The sequence below is a fragment of the Heptranchias perlo genome, chromosome 16 (assembly GCF_035084215.1).
Source record: "Heptranchias perlo isolate sHepPer1 chromosome 16, sHepPer1.hap1, whole genome shotgun sequence".
NCBI classification, from domain to species: domain Eukaryota; kingdom Metazoa; phylum Chordata; class Chondrichthyes; order Hexanchiformes; family Hexanchidae; genus Heptranchias; species Heptranchias perlo.
The window spans coordinates 51,312,501-51,332,790 of record NC_090340.1 but is presented as its reverse complement, the minus strand read 5'-3'; the positions used below and the strand labels follow the sequence as shown (position 1 = coordinate 51,332,790).

Here is a 20,290-nt window from a genome sequence, read left to right as displayed (position 1 = left end):
CTTCCTTCCGTCTTCGGGGTAAAACACTTCCCTCCTCCTCCTCACCCCGGCCGGTAGCTGCTACAGTGAGGCATCATTAAATCTTGGAGCAGCCTTGCCCTTGTACTGCTCCATTGTGCCTTTTTGGTGTTTGCTGCAGCAAAAGCCTTTGGAACAATGGCCCTTTAAATACAGCCACTCCAGTTGACAGCCTGTCATGTGGATGTGCAGTCCGCCCACTGCGCAGCATTTGGATGGCAAACCCGGAAGCCACGTTAAGGGTCACCAGTTAACTCGCAATCGTGTGGGAAATGGTAAGATTTTAATAGTTGGCTTACCCATGCACCCATTGACCCTCCCCGACTGGAATCCCGCCGCCATTTGAAAATCGAGCCCATGATGTTGTAGTCTTGACAGAAACTGAAGAGTTGATTTTAACCTGGTGGGAACGGTGTGGGTGGAAGGTTAAGATGGCAGTATGGGGTGGTTTGCACCATGTTCCTGAGGTGTTCCCGCTCCTCCACCATTTTGACTTGCTTGAATTCAGGCACGGGAAGACCGCCCACCCCAGAGGACCATGAGCCTAATTTCAATGGCAAAGTCACATCTTGATGATGTCATTGGGTGGGCATGCCATTTTAACCCTGGGCCCAATTAAGTCTCGAATCCTCCAGCGAAAGCTGGTGGTAGCCAGGATCCTGGCCAGGTAAGGTCCAGGTAAGTTCGATTTATTTAAATTTTTAACGGTTCCTTGTGGGCCAGGAGGACCCCCATTCCATCACAGACTTTCCGATTCCACCCCCCCCCCCATTTCCTTATTTACATGCTTGGGACTATTCCTGTGAGTCCCCGGCAGCGGGCTTTCCCCCCACTCCCCCACTCCCCCCCCCCCCCCCACTCTCTCCTCCCACGAATTTTGGCTCCTTTTGAGGTCATTCCCTCTGGCTTCGGGCGGGAGTCAGTCTCGGGAAATGCAAATGAGGCCTGGGAGTTAAATTAATTACCCTGGCCGATTTTAGCTGCCCGCCTGCCCAGTTTCCGCCGGGTGGGTGATTATAATCGTCCCCATAGACGTTTAAATGTGGGAGTGCAATCAGGAAATACCATAAAAAAAGACAAATGGATTCTAGGTTTTACACATGGGGCACTGAATATAAAAGCAAGGATGTGATGATGAATTTGTACAAGGCATTGGTTAGTTCACAGCTGGAGTACCGCATGAAGTTCTGGATGTATTCAATTTTAAATTTCTTATTCTCATCTTCAAATCCCTGCAACGCCTTGCTCCACTTTACCTCCGCAACCTTATATCCATGCCCCCCCCACCCCACCGACCCTTTGGTTGTCTGACACTGGCCTTTTGTGCATTCCCGCCTTCCTTCACCCAACTATTAGTGGATTCGATAACCTCACTGTATTGGTGTATCATACCGCTACAATACTCTTAACAGGTCATGATGATGCAAAATAAAGAGTTACAAATTTAGCATAAAATGTAATTGCTGGTCCATGTTTTTGAGTGGAAAGAAATGTGTTATTTTTAAATTGTTTTATATTACTAGTTATTTGTTAGGTTAGGTAGCAAAATGTATTTCATTTTAGTGAAAAGCTTCTTATTATTGTATTACAGTATATTCTGTCTTTGAAGATTCAACTCAGTTATTGTTTCTTTGTAATATGGTTTGGAGGGAAGGAGTGTAAGTTCCACCTGCAACACTAGAAAGCAGGACAAATCCAATCTGGCCAATTACCGCCCCATCAGTCTACTCTCAATCATCAGCAAAGTGATGGAAGGTGTCGTTGACAGTGCTATCAAGCGGCACTTACTCACCAATGACCTGCTCACCGATGTTCAGTTTGGGTTCGGCCAGGACCACTCGGCTCCAGACCTGATTACAGCCTTGGTCCAAACATGGACAAAAGAGCTGAATTCCAGAGGTGAGGTGAGAGTGACTGCCCTTGACATCAAGGCAGCATTTGACCGAGTGTGGCACCAAGGAGCCCTAGTAAAATTGAAGTCAATGGGAATCAGGGGGAAAACTCTCCAGTGGCTGGAGTCATACCTAGCACAAAGGAAGATGGTAATGGTTGTTGGAGGCCAATCATCTCAGCCCCAGGGCATTGCTGCAGGAGTTCCTCAAGGCAGTGTTTTAGGCCCAACCATCTTCAGCTGCTTCATCAATGACCTTCCCTCCATCATAAGGTCAGAAATGGGGATGTTCGCTGATGATTGCACAGTGTTCAGTTCCATTCGCAACCCCTCAGATAATGAAGCAGTCCGAGCCCACATACAGCAAGACTTGGACAACATCCAGGCTTGGGCTGATAAGTGGCAAGTAACATTCGCGCCAGACAAGTGCCAGGCAATGACCATCTCCAACAAGAGAGAGTCTAACCACCTCCCCTTGACATTCAATGGCATTACCATCGCCGAATCCCCCACCATAAACATCCTGGGGGTCACCATTGACCAGAAACTTAACTGGACCAGCCATATAAATACTGTGGCTACAAGAGCAGATCAGAGGCTGGGTATTCTGCGGCGAGTGACTCACCTCCTGACTCCCCAAAGCCTTTCCACCATCTACTTGGGGAAATAAATAGTGATGTCTTGAGGAGTGTACATATTACAGAGAGGGAGGTGCTGGAAGTCTTAACGCGCATCAAGGTAGATAAATCTCCGGGACCTGATGAAATGTATCCCAGGACGTTATGGGAGGTTAGGGAGGAAATTGCGGGTCCCCTAGCAGAGATATTTGAATCATCCACCGCTACAGGTGAGGTGCCTGAAGATTGGAGGGTAGCAAATGTTATGCCTTTGTTTAAGAAGGGCGGCAGGGAAAAGCCTGGGAACTACAGACCAGTGAGCCTGACATCTGTAGTGGGTAAGTTGTTAGAGGGTATTCTGAGGGACAGAATCTACAGGCATTTGGAGAGGCAGGGACTAATTAGGAACAGTCAGCATGGTTTTGTGAGAGGAAAATCATGTCTCACGAATTTGATTGAGTTTTTTGAAGGGGTAACCAAGAAGATAGATGAGAGCTGTGCAGTAGACGTGGTCTACATGGACTTCAGCAAAGCATTTGACAAGGTACCGCATGGTAGGTTGTTACATAAGGTTAAATCTCATGGGATCCAAGGTGAGGTAGCCAATTGGATACAAAATTGGCTTGACGACAGAAGACAGAGGGTGGTTGTCGAGGGTTGTTTTTCAAACTGGATGCCTGTGTCCAGCGGTGTGCCTCAGGGATCGGTGCTGGGTCCGCTGTTATTTGTTATTTATATTAATGATTTGGATGAGAATTTAGGAGGCATGGTTAGTAAGTTTGCAGATGACACCAAGATTGGTGGCATTGTCGACAGTGAAGAAGGTTATCTAGGATTGCAACGGGATCTTGATAAATTGGGCCAGTGGGCCGATGAATGGCAGATGGAGTTTAATTTAGATAAATGTGAGGTGATGCATTTTGGTAGATCGAATCGGGCCAGGACCTACTCCGTTAATGGTAGGGCGTTGGGGAGAGTTATAGAACAAAGAGATCTGGGAGTACAGATTCATAGCTCCTTGAAAGTGGAGTCACAGGTGGATAGGGTGGTGAAGAAGGCATTCAGCATGCTTGGTTTCATTGGTCAGAACATTGAATGCAGGAGTTGGGATGTCTTGTTGAAGTTGTACAGGGCATTGGTGAGGCCACACTTGGAGTACTGTGTACAGTTCTGGTCACCCTATTATAGAAAGGATATTATTAAACTAGAAAGAGTGCAGAAAAGATTTACTAGGATGCTACCGGGACTTGATGGTTTGACTTACAGGGAGAGGTTAGACAGACTGGGACTTTATTCCCTGGAGAGTAGGAGGTTAAGGGGTGATCTTATAGAAGTCTATAAAATAATGAGGGGCATAGATAAGGTCGATAGTCAAAATCTTTTCCCAAAGGTAGGGGAGTCTATAACGAGGGGGCACAGATTTAAGGTGAGAGGGGAGAGATACAAAAGGATCCAGAGGGGCAATTTTTTCACTCAAAGGGTGGTGAGTGTCTGGAACGAGCTGCCAGAGGCAGTAGTAGAGGCGGGTACAATTTTGTCTTTTAAAAAGCATTTGGACAGTTACATGGGGAAGATGGGTATCGAGGGATATGGGCCAAGTGCAGGCAATTGGGACTAGCTTAGTGGTATAAACTGGGCGACATGGACATGTTGGGCCGAAGGGCCTGTTTCCATGTTGTAACTTCTATGATTCTATGATTCTATGATTCTACAAGGCACAAGTCAGGAGTGTGATGGAATACTCTCCACTTGCTTGGATGAGTGCAGCTCCAACAACACTCAAGAAGCTCGACACCATCCAGGACAACGCAGCCCGCTTGATTGGCACCCCATCCACCACCCTAAACATTCACTCCCTTCACCACTGGCGCACTGTGGCTGCAGTGTGTACCATCCACAGGATGCACTGCAGCAACTCGCCAAGGCTTCTTCGACAGCACCTCCCAAACCCGCGACCTCTACCACCTAGAAGGACAAGAGCAGCAGGTACATGGGAACAACACCACCTGCACGTTCCCCTCCAAGTCACACACCATCCCGACTTGGAAATATATCGCCGTTCCTTCATCGTCGCTGGGTCAAAATCCTGGAACTCCCTTCCTAACAGCACTGTGGGAGAACCTTCACCACACGGACTGCAGCGGTTCAAGAAGACGGCTCACCACCACCTTCTCAAGGACAATTAGGGATGGGCAATAAATGCCAGCCTCGCCAGCGACGCCCACATCCCATGAACGAATAAAAAAAAAGAAAAAGAATCACTTCAGTTTTCGGCAGGGTCTCACGGGAATGAATGGAGGGAGGGGGTTAGTCTGGGCCAGGGGAGGCTTTGACTTTTCTTATGGGGCTCGGAGAAGCATTCCTGCTCCTCCTTTGGCCCCACAAAGGAAACTTTTTAAACTTACCTGGAGGAACTCTTCCTCCTTCCCAACAGCCACCAACCTATTTCAGCCTGGCGGGAGAGCTGTGATGGTTTAACCTCTCAGGCCCCGGTTAAAATTCCAGTGGGGCCCTAACAGGACCCCGATTTGCATAAATACATGAGGCTCCCACCTGATTTAGGTGGTTGCCTCATCCGCCTGCAGAACCTCGGAGATTAATATTGGGGACAGTGGGAAAGGTCGGGTTCCGAGCAGGTAAGTAAGCTGCTCGTTTTTAACCGCTCACCTGCCCTGTTTTGGCCAGTTGGGTGGTGGTGAGGGAATTAAAATCAACCTCGTTATTATGCGAATTATTATAATGAAATATGAATCAGATTTGAAAAGCATTGCTCTATAATTTAATTTTGTGAAAACTGCAGCCAAATTAAGGTTGAGCTTGTTTGTTGTAATATTCCTGGAATAAAGACACTTACCTAAAACAGGCATGTTATATCACAAATATTGTGAGCTGAAATGCAAATATACCATTTCAACAATTTCAACATGCCAGCACCAGTAGCTGATACTATGTTAAAAAAACACACACCCTATGGATAGTTGTACATTTGGTTTTTACATTCTAACTCCAAAATAAACATAGGAAAAGTGGATGGCATAAAATAGGACCAGAAAAATATAACTGTTTTGGGAAGCTTACTTCATGTGGCATGCTGCCTTATCTCGTGTGGTAGTTTATTCCACAGCTGAGACCAGAGATAAACAATAGTAAAATTAGAAAATGTATTTAACCCTTTCCCATTGGGTGATTTTTCTGACATATCTTCCTGATCTCCCAAGATATCTAACGACCCCAGTACAGCCCAGCACAGTCAGTAAATAGAAACTCTCAAAAGGATTACAGCTTCCCAAATGTTTAATTATACCATTCACGACAAAACTGTACTGCACAATAGTACAAAGGTCAAACTAGCCCATAACAATTACAAAAGTGTGGAACACTTTGTGGACACTTGTTCTCAGCTATACTGCAGGAGGGCTCCACTTTCAGGTAAGTGTTTTTTAAAAGCTTACCGTGTTGGTTGTGGCCTAACAGGTGGTCCCTTTAAGGACCGCCTGTTAGGTCGCATGTAAACTTGGTTTTCCTCAGGACAAACCAATCTTGCAGTGAGGGCCTCAAACAGGCCTTAACCCCCTTATTTGCATATGCAAAGGGACAATGCCTATTTCGGGTGTGGGCACTGCATACCGATTTTTTGGCCTTCACTAATATGGTGGGTGGTGCACTTCCTGCTCGTTCTGAGCATGCCCTTCCTGCCCGCCATATTGGAGGCTTAGGAGGCAGTTTAGCTCCCGAAAAACAGGTGCTGTGCGGCCGTATTTCTAGGCCAGTGAGTTAGTGCACTAACCCACTGTCCTACTGGCTGCCTTTCCAAAGGAGAATGCCAACAAGATCATATTTGACATGTATATGAAATCTGGTGTATTAAAATCTCTTTTACAGGACAAAGTTCCTGGCTGTTGCAGAATTTTAAACTGGTGTCATACCAGATGTTGAACTGAATTAATTACCAGCTTGTGGAATTTAAAACCCACGTACAAACCACTGAGCCAATATCAATAGTGCAGGTGAACACTGGGCTCAGTTCCACATTTTACATTAAGTACAAGTTTGGATTTTTTGATGAACAAAGCAATCTATATTTTTATAGGAAATCGACCTGAGCTAGTTAATGCTGCTCACTCTAATCAAATAACCAAGTTCAAATAAACTTGACTTTTGGACCAGTACTGCACTCACACCTAGTACAAAGTTAGATGTGAAGTTCATATCTACTGCTGACGCTCATCAAGGTGAGAAGTGTCAGACATGGGGATGGAAATCTTTTCCAATGTGGGCACCCAGTGCCAGCATCAAGCATTCCCATGTCAAGCATTCCCAGGTAATATCCCAAGTAAAGCTGTCTCTACTTTGCTCAAGTGATAATCTCCTAACAGAAATGCCTACTGCATCAATGTGATTTGTTCTACTTATTACATCAGCCATTCTTGTGGTTTCTCTAAGGGAGACTGCCAAAATGTGCTGAATTGTGGGCAGCTTTGTATTTCAAGCACACAGCAACCAGGAACTGGGCTGAGCTTGCCAATACTCAGTTACCTCTTACAGTAAGCAGGGGAGATTGTCACCCCATCATTCTGGACTAATTTGATTTCAGCTTCCAGAGTTGGAAGAACAACGTGCTAAATCACTGCACTACTCAGTCTCCTCACTTCTACTATTTAAATACTTGACAAAAAATGCTTTTGTTTAAAATCTCATTTGAAGGAGCTGTAAGACTCCAGACAAGGTAACAGAAACAAAAGTGCAGCAAATGCTACAAGATACTCAAATTAGGAGAAAATAAATTTCACACTGTGTCACACACAGTTATCCTATATCACAATGACACACACATACACACCATTGCAACATTCTTTTGGGGCTCCAGAGTTACTTGCTTTACTATAAATTGAGTGTAAACCTTTAATCTCAATTGCATATCCCATAACTAATCATACTGACACAATGATCCCTTTATTATGTGCTTAGAATTTGGTGAGGGACTCATTCTTGTTTACCCAACTCTTCACTAAAAGGCCTGAATCTCATCCACTTGGTGCATTATGATTGTTGTTTACATTGTGAAAGATCCAATTTTCAAAAGATCAGAGATGACAATTTTGGAGAATCTCTTTAAAAGAAAGTTCTGCTATTGCAAGTCTTCTGCTGTAACAAACATTCTCTCTGTTCTAAGCACTTATATGCTCTGCTGACCGCCAAGAATTTGTATGAACGATGTTTGGTTACGTATCAAAAACAGGTGAGTGCACATGAGTCTGATAGCCTTTCCTTGTCCTGGATATATAATGTAATGTAACCGAATGTAATGTAACATAACATCACAACTTTGTTAGGAAAATCTGTTGGTTATTCATCATTTGTAATGGCAGAGTCCAGCACGTGAGTGCAAAAGACAAGGCTGAAGCGTTTGCAACCATCTTCAGCCAGAAGTGCCGAGTGGATGATCCATCTCGGCCTCCTTCCAATATCCCCACCATCATAGAAGCCAGTCTTCAGCCAATTCGATTCACTCCACGTGAAATCAAGTAACGGCTGAGTGCACTGGATACAGCAAAGGCTATGGGCCCCGACAACATCCCAGCTGTAGTGCTGAAGACTTGTGCTCCAGAACTAGCTGAGCCTCTAGCCAAGCTGTTCCAGTACAGCTACAACACTGGCATCTACCCGACAATGTGGAAAATTGCCCAGGTATGTCCTGGCCACAAAAAGCAGGACAAATCCAATCCAGCAAATTACCGCCCCATCAGTCTACTCTTAATCATCAGCAAAGTGATGGAAGGTGTCGTCGACAGTGCTATCAAGCGGCACTTACTCACCAATAACCTGCTCACCGATGTTCAGTTTGGGTTCTGCCAAGACCACTCGGCTCCAGACCTCATTACAGCCTTGGTCCAAACATGGACAAAAGAGCTGAATTCCAGAGGTGAGGTGAGAGTGACTGCCCTTGACATTAAGGCAGCATTTGACCGAGTGTGGCACCAAGGAGCCCTAGTAAAATTGAAATCAATGGGAATCAGGGGGAAAACTCTCCAGTGGCTGGAGTCATACCGAGCATAAAGGAAGATGGTAGTGGTTTTTCCTCAAGGCAGTGTTTTAGGCCCAACCATCTTCAGCTGCTTCATCAATGACCTTCCCTCCATAATAAGGTCAGAAATGGGGATGTTCGCTGATGATTGCACAGTGTTCAGTTCCATTCGCAACCCCTCAAATAATGAAGCAGTCCGAGCCCGCTTGCAGCAAGACCTGGACAACATCCAGGCTTGGGCTTATAAGTGGCAAGTAACATTCGCGCCAGACAAGTGCCAGGCAATGACCATCTCCAACAAGAGAGAGTCTAACCACCTCCCCTTGACATTCAATGGCATTACCATCGCCGAATCCCCCACCATCAACATCCTGGGGGTCACCATTGACCAGAAACTTAACTGGACCAGCCATATAAATACTGTGGCTACCAGAGCAGGTCAGAGGCTGGGTATTCTGCGGCGAGTGACTCACCTCCTGACTCCCCAAAGCCTTTCCACCATCTACAAGGCACAAGTCAGGAGTGTGATGGAATACTCTCCACTTGCTTGGATGAGTGCAGCTCCAACAACACTCAAGAAGCTCGACACCATCCAGGACAAAGCAGCCCGCTTGATTGGCACCCCATCCACCACCCTAAACATTCACTCCCTTCGCCACTGGCGCACAGTGGCTGCAGTGTGTACCATCCACAGGATGCACTGCAGCAACTCGCCAAGGCTTCTTTGACAGCACCTCCCAAACCCGCGACCTCTACCACCTAGAAGGACAAGAGCAGCAGGCACATGGGAACAACACCACCTGCACGTTCCCCTCCAAGTCACACACCATCCTGACCTGGAAATATATTGCCGTTCCTTCATCGTCGCTGGGCCAAAATCCCACAGTGCTGTTAGGAACTCCCTTCCGAACAGCACTGTGGGAGAACCGTCACCACATGGACTGCAGCAGTTCAAGAAGACGGCTCACCACTACCTTCTCAAGGGCAATTAGGGATGGGCAATAAATGCCGGCCTCGCCAGCAACGCCAACATCCCATGAACGAATAAAAAAAAATTTGTAAGTTATTCACATTCTGTGCAACTAACCTTTTTTTCTCCACTTCTGCTTAGCATTAGCATAGCATTCAGCTGAAAATACAAAGTGCTAACTGTGAAAAAAGAATAACAGCATAATTGCAAATGTAAGATAATGCTTTCCTGTTGATCTATTGTGTTTATTTATGCTGATAAAAAAACGTCATTCATAAAGGAACTTCCCCTTATAAAGTTTAACATACCTCAATTAAAAGATAACAAACCTTCATCTTATGGTATACAAAAGAGTTTCACAGTTGTAACACAATAGTAGTGTTATTGAGCTGTGTGCAAAGGCTATGTTCAGTATTCTAACCCTTAGAAGGAAATCTTTCCTTTTGAAATCACTTCAACATTCAATCATTCATTCATGACATTATCAATGATGGGCAAATAACACTGAGCAGTTTATGAAATTGTGTGTGGAAGATTGGGTAAGGAGAAGCATAAGCCCACAAGAGAGCTTGCCTGGTTTCCCATCCATTAATTTAAATAGAAGGAAAATCAGATGGGCTCCCTTACAAATGTGCACTCCTTCCCAACTGATTTTCCTGTATTCGCTGCAGCCAGGCGATCCAATAAACCCAGGCACAGGACCAGGAAAATCTGCATCCATCAGTTAACCGATGCACTGCTTCTGTTGATGGATTGAAGCGATTCTGCCATAACTTCAGACAGATGGATTAATCAGGTCTGCTAAAGGATTAGCTGGATTTATTTCCCATGACTGCAGATGGTATGGACAAATTGGTGTTTTGCCTGCCAAAGGAGTTAAACAAGGGGGCATAACCTTAAAATTAGAGCTAGGGGTGATGTCAGGAAGCACTTCTTCACACAAAGGGTAGTGGAAATCTGGAACTCTCCCCAAAAAGCTGTTGAGGCTGGGGGTCAATTGAAAATTTCAAAACTGAGATTGATAGATTTTTGTTAGGCAAGGATATTAAGGGTTACGGAACCAAGGCGGGTAGATGGAGAAGGTTCACCAGACTGATTCCTGGGATTGCAGGACTGTTGTATGAGGAGAGATTGGGTCGACTCGGCCTGTTTTCACTCGAGTTTAGAAGAATGAGAGGGGATCTCATTGAGACATATAAAATTCTGACAGGGCTAGACAGACTGGATGCAGGGAGGATGTTTTGCTGGCTGGGGGGTCCAGAACGAGGGGTCACAGTCTCAGGATACGGGGTAGGACATTTAGGACTGAGATGAGGAGAAATTTCTTTACTCAGAGGATGGTGAACCTGTGGAATTTTCTACCACAGAAGACTGTGGAGGCCAAGTCACTGAATATATTTAAGAAGGAGCTAGATAGATTTCTAGACACAAAAGGCATCAAGGGGTATGTGGAGAGAGCGGGAATATGGTATTGAGATAGAGGATCAGCCATGATCATATTGAATGGCGGAGCAGGCTCGAAGGGCTGAATGGCCTACGCCTGCTCCTATTTTTTTTCTATGAGTTAAGGTACAAATCAGCCATGATCTAATTGAAGGGCAGAACAGGCTCGAGGGGCTGAATGGCCTACTCCTGTTTCTTTGTTCCTATGTAACATTCTGAATGAAGAAAAACATCAGAAATACATGTGTTTGGATGAAGTGTATCAGGAGCGCCACAGTAATGGACCTAGAAGTCGCCTCTTCAATTTATACTTTAAGTCAAGCAAAGACTATTATTCTTTGAGCTCTAAAGATCTAAATACAGGTCACATAGTAACAGAAAGGCTGAATGCAAATAGTTTCTGGGCATCTTCATGAAATGCAAAGCAGATTGAAGAGATAAGTTTGATAATAAAGGATAATAAAAGTCTTAATGATTTATTTTCCTGCTGCATCACTGATATTTCAGGGAAAAAAAGCTCAACGTTCTGAGTATTTAACAAAGACAGAAGAACACATGATCTGTGTGAGGATATCCAGATGAATTGACTTGCCCCTGGGTTTAAGGATGACACAGTTATAAAGGCATCCTATGTTACCACGCAAAATCCTTTAGTGCTTGTGTAATAATACACTGAAAGCACTCTCAGTTTAAAACAGAAATCTTTACATTCCAGGCTTTTCTGTTATCTGGTTTTAAGGCTCGCCATCACAATCTCTGGGAACAGTAAATCTACAGGAAATTGTAAGGTTATTTCAGTGCTCCTGTACTGCCAGAGGCGATCAGTGCTCAAAGGGAGCACAGGTCGGAAATAGGGCTACAACAGCGCAGTGATAATTGTCCAACCTGCGCTCCCTTTGAGCACAGTTGCCTGCTGGAAGTGCAGGATAACTGAATTTACCTTTACATCCTGTGTCTGCTGCCATTTATAGGATGGCAAATGTTGAATACCTCTGCCCAAATCATTCAATAACGATGGGAATGCATCCAGAGCTGCTAAGGTGATGGAGAGAATAAAATTTAAATAAAAGGACCGCCTTACCCCATATAGTCAGTTGTGAGGCGATTGACTGCATTAGGCAAGACGGGAGATGGAAAACACTTAAGCAGGTGCTGCAGCTATTTCTGTCTTCCCACCTGAAGGGGACGGGTTGCCTGTCGGTTGTATAAATACCACCAGGAGCCCGCCAACACCATGTAATGAGCCTTATCTCGGAAGCTCCACCAGGATCAGCACTCACCTGGACAAGCAGGTGTGAAGTCGACATCACCACCAATTGGCTCCAGCCCTGTCAGCAGGATCCCAGGTGATCCTTATCATACACTTGACACATACACTTCCAGAAGGGATCACTGGATATTGATCAAGGCAAGGGATCCTGGATGATTTTCCATTTCCTAATAGGCACTGAGGCCAATGATAGCAGCTCTTATTGCTCTGGCTGAGATCAGTTAATTCAGCCCAGACTACTAATTGAACTTTGGTTCTTTCTGGTCTGTGTGGTTCCACGACTTACTCCCTTAACTAACTGAACAACTGGAGGAACATCTTTGGTGACTCTTGCTATAGATCCTAAATTTCTAAGCAAGTTATTTTTAAAACGGTGTAGCAGTTGCCATTTCTTTGAATTTTTCAGAATACTTTTCCAGATTTAGCAATACTTTGTAACCAGGAATGGTTCCTTCAACAAAAACATAGATTGCTAAATTTCAATAGTTGCTCCAAATGTGCTTCATAACAAAGATGTTTTTCTTTTTCAGAAGTTTCAGTACTGGTAGTTGAAAAATTCTAGTGTCCAAAAAGCCTATACATGAAATTCCCAACATGACTAGGGAACATAGTTACATCTCCTCTCTCCTATTCCCAGGGTTCAGATACATTCTCACCACAGACACATTCTCCCTCACTAAACCTCTAGGGATTAGTATCATAGTAGTATCATAGTATGGTACAACACAGGAGGAGGCCATTCAGCCCATCGTGCCTATGCCAGCTCTTTGAAAGAGCTATCCAATCGGTCCCACTACAAAGGCACTACAGCAAAATTTGTGGCCATTCAGATTTGCCTTTTTCCACAAGGTTGTCAACAGTTCTATTAGCTGAAATGTGCCTTTGGTGTTACTGTGGCTGTCACCCGTAGATATTTCTGAGCCTCCACCTCTTATCCATGTAAATTGATCTTTGAAATATTTTGAAATTTTCACTAGGTCCTGTTTCACAGAGTTGGTCAGCAAAAAACAATTGCCACACATATCAACTGATGAGGCTGTAAGTGAGTTTTCCAGCCATTAAACTCGATGGGAAGTAACAGCAGAAGTTAAGAAATAAACAAGTGTGTTCCGCAAGAGAAAGATTAATTCTAGATGCTCCTGACTTATCACTGAGTAATTAGAAATGCGAAGTTTGTCCTAATTTAGATTCAGATTTCTCTTCACTGTGATGGGGATCATACGCAGTTCCAGGAGTTACCTGTTGCAACAACTGTCATTGTGCTGACCAAGAATAAAGACAGGTAGTGTCCAAAATTTAAATAGAACCAAATTGGACAAATTTAGGTGAATCCAAATTGATCTGAATTAGCTAGATTCAGAATCAGAATTGAGTTTGGAGCAGAACACTAGGAATACAGAAGTCTTGATTTAATGTTATTGCGGGTAATTTTCAGCTTCACCACTTGGGCTATTAACTGATGGAGTGCATTTCCTGCCCTTTATCGAACCTATAACAGGCGGTTGATCCGCTCCGCCAGTATACAGCTCAAGTGGTGAAGGTGAAAACTAATTTGTTTATACTACGGACCCCATTCACAACACAATATTAAACATTCAGCAATATTGCCGAAATGCTATTACTGTTTTAACACTTTTTCAGACAATGATCTACTATCTGTAGAATTAGCCCAATAGGTGATCCACCACTTCTTGTGGAAAATATCCAGAACATTGCAACTTTGATTCCCAAGTCTGACTGTCATTCAGACCCACTTACTTTCTTTTCAAAAGTCTTTTGAACTAGCTAGGACGTAGAATTGCACCTTCATTACACACTGTTCTCTATTAGAGAATTCAGAAGGGAGCTATACTCATACTTTTACCAACACGGCTCCATAACTGGCCATTAGGAGATATGCAAAAGCAGGTTATTGTGTCTTGCTGTCTGATTTCCTTCCTTACCTCTAGGGAAGTAGCTGCCATCTGCTTAGCCATTCCTCTCAAAAATATGTGCCAGGTTAGGAAATAGACATTTGAAGAATAGGGGCATAAACCCATGTCCCACTACCTCACGGTATGATGCCACTTGTACACCACTCTGTTGCCTGATAAGAATAGTTTTTTAAACAAATTCTAACAGCACAGGCTTTTTTTGATTTTGGCCCTGGTTTTCCCCTTCCCACACTGTCCTCTTTCAGTGATGAGATGTACTGGGCCATTTAACTTCGTCCACAGTTGAAGGGCCATCTTTCTTAATGGGAACACTGTGTAGTTCCTTCTGTTAATCAACGCACATCACAATGACATTATCAGCATTGCAAAAAGCATAAGTATTCTAAAAACATCAGAACACTACAAGATCTGTTGCCGCACTTATGCGTAATGCCATTGTGATGAAAATAATGCTGGGCATGTCTAGGCTCTAACCCTCCCCAAAATGGCAATGATCTCACTTTAATACAATCCCAACTGGGATAGCATGAGGCATCCCTACTGAGGACAAACATACATATTTTTCTATTTTTCATCCTCCACCAGACAGAGATGGACTGAAAAGTCACTGCTCTGTTCCGCTGGCAGAAGTGCGGCACAGCAGACACTGGTGACCCCCCCCCCCCCCCCGTTCCTGTGCCCCGGCAGAGTATCTGGAGTCACAGCAGAGTCAACTGATCTGGGTAGCTGGGTTGGGAGTCAGTCCCATTATGGAAGCATCTTAGGCACCTGCAAAGAGTGTTGTGGGGGGGGGGGGGGGGGGGGAGGGGGTGGAGAGGGTGGGGAAGCAGCATCAGCGAGGCACTCTCTGATTTGCCAGCACTGCTGGTGAAGAAATTATTTTCTATGTGTTCTATGTGTCCAATTGGCTCCCTTTATAGTAGAGGCCATATTGCAAATAGAATTATAGAATGATATTTCACAGAAGGAGGCCATTTGATCCATTGTGCCTCTGCCGGCTCCTTGGTAGAGCTATCTAATTAGTCCCATTCCCTTGCTCTTTCCCCGTAGCCCTGCAAATCTTTTTCCTTCAATATTTATCCAATCCCCTTTTGAAAGTTATTATCGAATCTGCTTCCAACACCCTTTCAGGCAATGAATTCCAGATCACAACAACTCGCTGCATAAAAATAGTTTTCCTCATGTCACCTCTGGTTCTTTTGCCAATCACCTTAAATCTGTGTCCTCTGGTTACTGATCCTTCTGCCACTGGAAACAGTTTCTCCTATTTACTTCATCAAAACTGTTCATGATTTTGAACACCTCTATCAAATTCCGACTAACCTTCTCTGCTCTAAGGAGAAACCCCAGCTTCTTCAGTCTCTCTACATAACTGAAGTCCCTCATTCTTGGTACCATTCTAGTAAATCTTTTCTGCACTCTCTCTAAGGCCTTGACATCCTTCCTAAAGTGTGGTGCTCAGAATTGAACACAATACTCCAGCTGAGGACTAACTGGTGTTTTATAAAGGTTTAACTTCTTTGCTTTTGTACTCTATGCCTCTATTTATAAAGCCCAGGATCCCATATGCTTTTTTAACAGCCTTCTCAACTTGTCCTGCCATCTTCAAAGATTTGTGTACATACACCCCCAAGTTCCTGCACCCCCTTTAAAATTGTACCATTTAGTTTATACTGCCTCTCCTCATTCTTCCTACCAAAATGTATCACTTCACACATCTCTGCATTAAATTTCATCTGCCATGTGTCTGCCCATTTCACCAGTCTGTCTATGTCCTCCTGGAGTTTGTTACTATTCTCCTCATTGTTCACTACATTTCCGAGTTTCGTGTCATCTGAAAACTTTGAAATTATGCCCTGTATACCCGTGTCCAAGACATTAAGATATACCAAAAAAGAGCCAGGATCGTTGAGGCCAGGACCCAGACCTAGACCCACAGGTGGACCCTTCTTGTTCTGCTGAGCAGACCTCTACAATGGTTCATGGCATTAGGGAAGTTAGGGCCGAGGAAACTGAGTGTGGGAATTCTCCATCTCCCCAACCCCAATCCCACTCCTTCCATCGTCATGGGCCAAACAGGGATTTATTATATCTGGATACTGGCCAATTTATCTACGGCCATGTTGCACTCTTAGCTGACTTAACACCAACAGTGCACCGCTGGCACTGTGGAAATTCAGGGCCACTGGGTTGTTAAAAGCAAGGCACTCCATCTGGAAGCTCAACTGTACACTGGCTGCACCCTCCTACACAATGCAAATGAGTTTGAATTGAAGCATGTAGGTTTTAAAATAAAGGACTGGTTGAATTCCTGTTAGCAAAAGGGATATAAAGCTATTTGTTCTAGAATCCTGGTGAGGAAGTTGACGGGAAGTTTGGAAGAGTAACCCTAATGCACAAATGGTCTTCTCCAACCAAGAAATTACAATGTGACTTTGTATTTATATAAGTCAAACTGGGAAGTTGAAATTAGCTTCTCTGATGTGGAGTCCAACATTCCAGCAATAGAATTACCATAATGCTTCTAATAGCATACTTTTCAGGGAAAAGATCCACATCTTTTAGTAAATAAGATGATAAAAGTATTCACTGACAAAATGCAATCAGAATAGTCAACACCAACAGTGCATACAGTGAAAATGACTGTTCATCATTTTTTTTACATTTAATTAAAAATTAAAGCCAATGTGTAACCTAGAGAACCTTTGAGTTGCCTTATTAGCTGACAGATATGCTGTTGTTATTCTTTTATTTTATAAGATGCTATACAATACCAAATCCCATCCTCAATACTTGTTAAATGCAAATTGAGCAAATAATTCATTTTTATGAAGACATTCTCATAAATGAGAAAAAAAAACTTTGACAAGACTCAGCACCCAAGTTGCAGCGATTTGTTTTTGTGACCTTTTAGGAATTCTATTAGTGATATCAGATGTGAAACCAGCACAAACAGATTTATTGTGTATTATGTAATAAATAAAATGATGCTGTTTAGAATGTTGCTGGCTATTTGCAATGAAGAGAATTTTAAGTATGAGAATTTATGTTGCATAAATTTCTATTTTGTAGAACAAACAGTTATTCTGTTAACATAGATACAAAAACAGAAGTGAACTATCTGTGTTGGCAAACTGAACTGTGCACTACCGAAAGTAGAGACAAAATCATATGAGTTTTGGACATTTCTAGTCAGCTTAAGCTGTAACCAAAATACCTCGACAGATTTAAGGGAAAGCCAACACTGGGTGTCGAAAAGGGACGTAAGGAAAACAAAGGCTTTAGCTGGATTAAACAGCCATCTTTACATAGATAGTTAAGATTATGTTTTAAACCTACCATTATAGTTGGATTTCAGGCATCAAATGTCAGCCTTCATCATATGGACTTCACTGCCTTATTTGATCAGCTTCGATCTTTCCATATCTTGTTCTCTATCCAAGGTCCACAGTACATTCTCTACAACATGGACAGATGTAATCAAAGTGTCAGTCTTTGCAAGGTCATGACTAAAACAACATCTCAAAAGTTAACAGTGGTTAACCCAAACCTTCAGATTCAATCCAAGAACATAAAATGTGATGATATCTCATCTCAATATTTCATTTCAATCAATATGGAATAGCAGTAGTGAGGGTTCACACATCACTTCTTTTCCTTGTGGAACTTTGACAAGACTGAATGGAATTTTGATAAGACAATAACATTGACTAGAAGCAGAATTTCAGAAGTATGCAAAAAATCAAATGTAGAACTAACCATCACTTCTAGAATGAGGAACATGCATTAGTCTGTGGAGCTCTGTTGTGGCTATTGATACCCAATACAATTTCGGCAAGACATAATGTGCCCCCAATAATTACCAGGGTCAAATCTGCCAGATTTATGTCCATTGTCCTACTTTGCTACGCAACCTAACGCACCATGAGAAGTTGCTGTTTTCCACAAATGTTGCTGCAGTGCTTTGAGTTATTTTCTTTCAAGCAAGTTGCTTATCACAGCATGCTAACTTGCAAAGGGAGGATGGGGAAGAAAGGAGTCAGCTGGAAGAAAATACAAATTAAATCGACTTTCAAAAAATTAGATTTTCCCAAACTTTAATCCTTAATGTTTGTGTGACATATAATTATCTTTGTCATTATCATCCTCCTCATCCTCAACACTATCACCAAGAACAACCCACTTTACATAGGAGACAGTAGGCATCAAAGCATTAGGGGAGATAACCAAATCTGTTTTTTTTCTTACTAGCAAGCGTTTACATGAGTTCTACTTCTGTCTTTAGCTATAATTGATGACATGTACTTTTTGATGATTCTACAATATTATATATGGCATCGGGCTAAGAGGATGACAATGGACAGTAAGACATGTGGCCTTCTTATTTGATAGGAAGAGATGCTTTTATCGATGAATAATACACTTCATTTTACTGGGTTATAATACTTTTATTTTTTACTATTCATTTTCAGGATGTGGATATCGATGGCATGACTGGCATTTATTGCCCATCCCTAGTTGCCTTGAAAAGATGGTGGTGGGCCTTCTTCTTAACCTGCTGCAGTCCATTTTTTGTAGTGATTTGATACGGCAGTTAAAAGTCAACCATGTTGTTGTGGGGCTGGAGTTTCATAAAGTCAGGTTTCCTTCCCTAAAGGACATTAGTGAACCAGTTGGGAGGTTAGGATAATCCAACAGTTTCATGATTACTGATACCAGCTTTTTTATTTCCATACTTTTAAAAAACTGAATTCAAATTCTCAAACGGGAGATTTGAACTTGTGTTCTCTGGACTACCAGTCCAGTAACATAACCACCACACTCCCGTACAGGTCATACTCTTGCATATGTTGAATTTTAATTACTTTCCAATTAACGTTACTTTCTACCAGTAGTCTTTATTTTCCATTGTATTATTTGTGAGATATTTTGAACAAAACCAATCATAGTTAAGTTTTTGTTATGTGACTAGTATTACTTGTACCCAGAAGAATGCCGATTGACCCCTCTAATCATGCCAAGAATGGCCTAAAACTGAGGCTTTTGCTCTGGTGCACTAGCAAAAGCACTAATATCAGTGCAATTCAGTCACCCCTCTGCTGGTAAATAGTACTGACCAATGCTAAAAATATCATGATTGTTTTAAAATATTTACAAAATGACAAGTGGACAAACATTTTTCTTTTATTTTCTCCCTTCAAGGTAGTGGCTCATGCATGAGACTAGAAAGTGAGCACTAGCAGACTGTTTAGCCATGGGGGAGGGTGACTTGTCCTCACTTAACCTCCCCACATGTGCACATCAACAGTGGTCACTAGACAGGTATCAGGAAAAGGAACCAGGAAACATTTTACCCTTCCCTAAATGAGGAGCACTATGGCCAATTGTAGCGCTTTCTGGTTGAGATCAACTAACTCAGTAAAGACCATGGTTTGAAGCAGTGACCTTCATGTTCTGTATGGCTCAGAGTGGGTGACTATCCCCATAATCCATTGGTGGATTTACTGCAGCAAAACTCTTAACATGGGCTTATTTATCATCCCCGTGTGAGTGGAATACCGAAAATGAAAATATTTCAGTGCACACATTGACATGTAAGTGGGAGAAAATAGTAGACAACCCTGAACTGTAAAAATTTTGAGTATATTTATGTTTGCTGATGTGATGTAAGCCAAACTTATATCAAAAAGAGGACAGAAATTACCGGCAAGTGTTTAATCATCCAATGCATCAAAAGTGACCTTTACTGTACTTTGTAGTCGCCAAATTGAAATTAAAAGAGGTTCTAAAATCAAAGTGAGCTGAAGAGATTTATTGATCCAACAAAGCTCAAGAGCTCAGACATGCGAAATAAGTCCCAAATAGAACTGAGACTGATTTGAAACACTATCAAACATCAGCAAGCAGGGCACAGTAGAAACTAATAATTTGTTATATAGTCTACCGATGTTAGATAGTATCTCAATTAGAAATTGGAACAGGAAATGCTAGAATATTGGTAAATGGAGAAAGAAGGAGGGATTGATTAGCAGAGTGGAATGAGAAAACATGACAAAGAAAGGATTTAAAAACATTGAACGGAAGCCAGTAGGATGAACGAGGAATACAAGCTGGAAAGGGAA

The 20,290-nt window shown here is 42.9% G+C and overlaps 1 long non-coding RNA gene across 2 annotated transcripts; it reads left to right on the top strand.

Annotated features, from left to right (window-relative positions):
* Positions 1-5,824: 5,824 nt before the first annotated feature.
* On the top strand, positions 5,825-19,964 carry LOC137333357 (uncharacterized). Of its 2 annotated transcripts, none has more exons than XR_010965875.1 (3): positions 5,825-5,955; positions 7,700-7,765; positions 18,641-19,964. It is a non-coding gene; the product is annotated as an uncharacterized lncRNA (long non-coding RNA). The 2 variants fall into 2 exon arrangements; XR_010965874.1 differs by lacking the exon at positions 18,641-19,964 and adding an exon at positions 9,663-9,734.
* Positions 19,965-20,290: the final 326 nt, after the last annotated feature.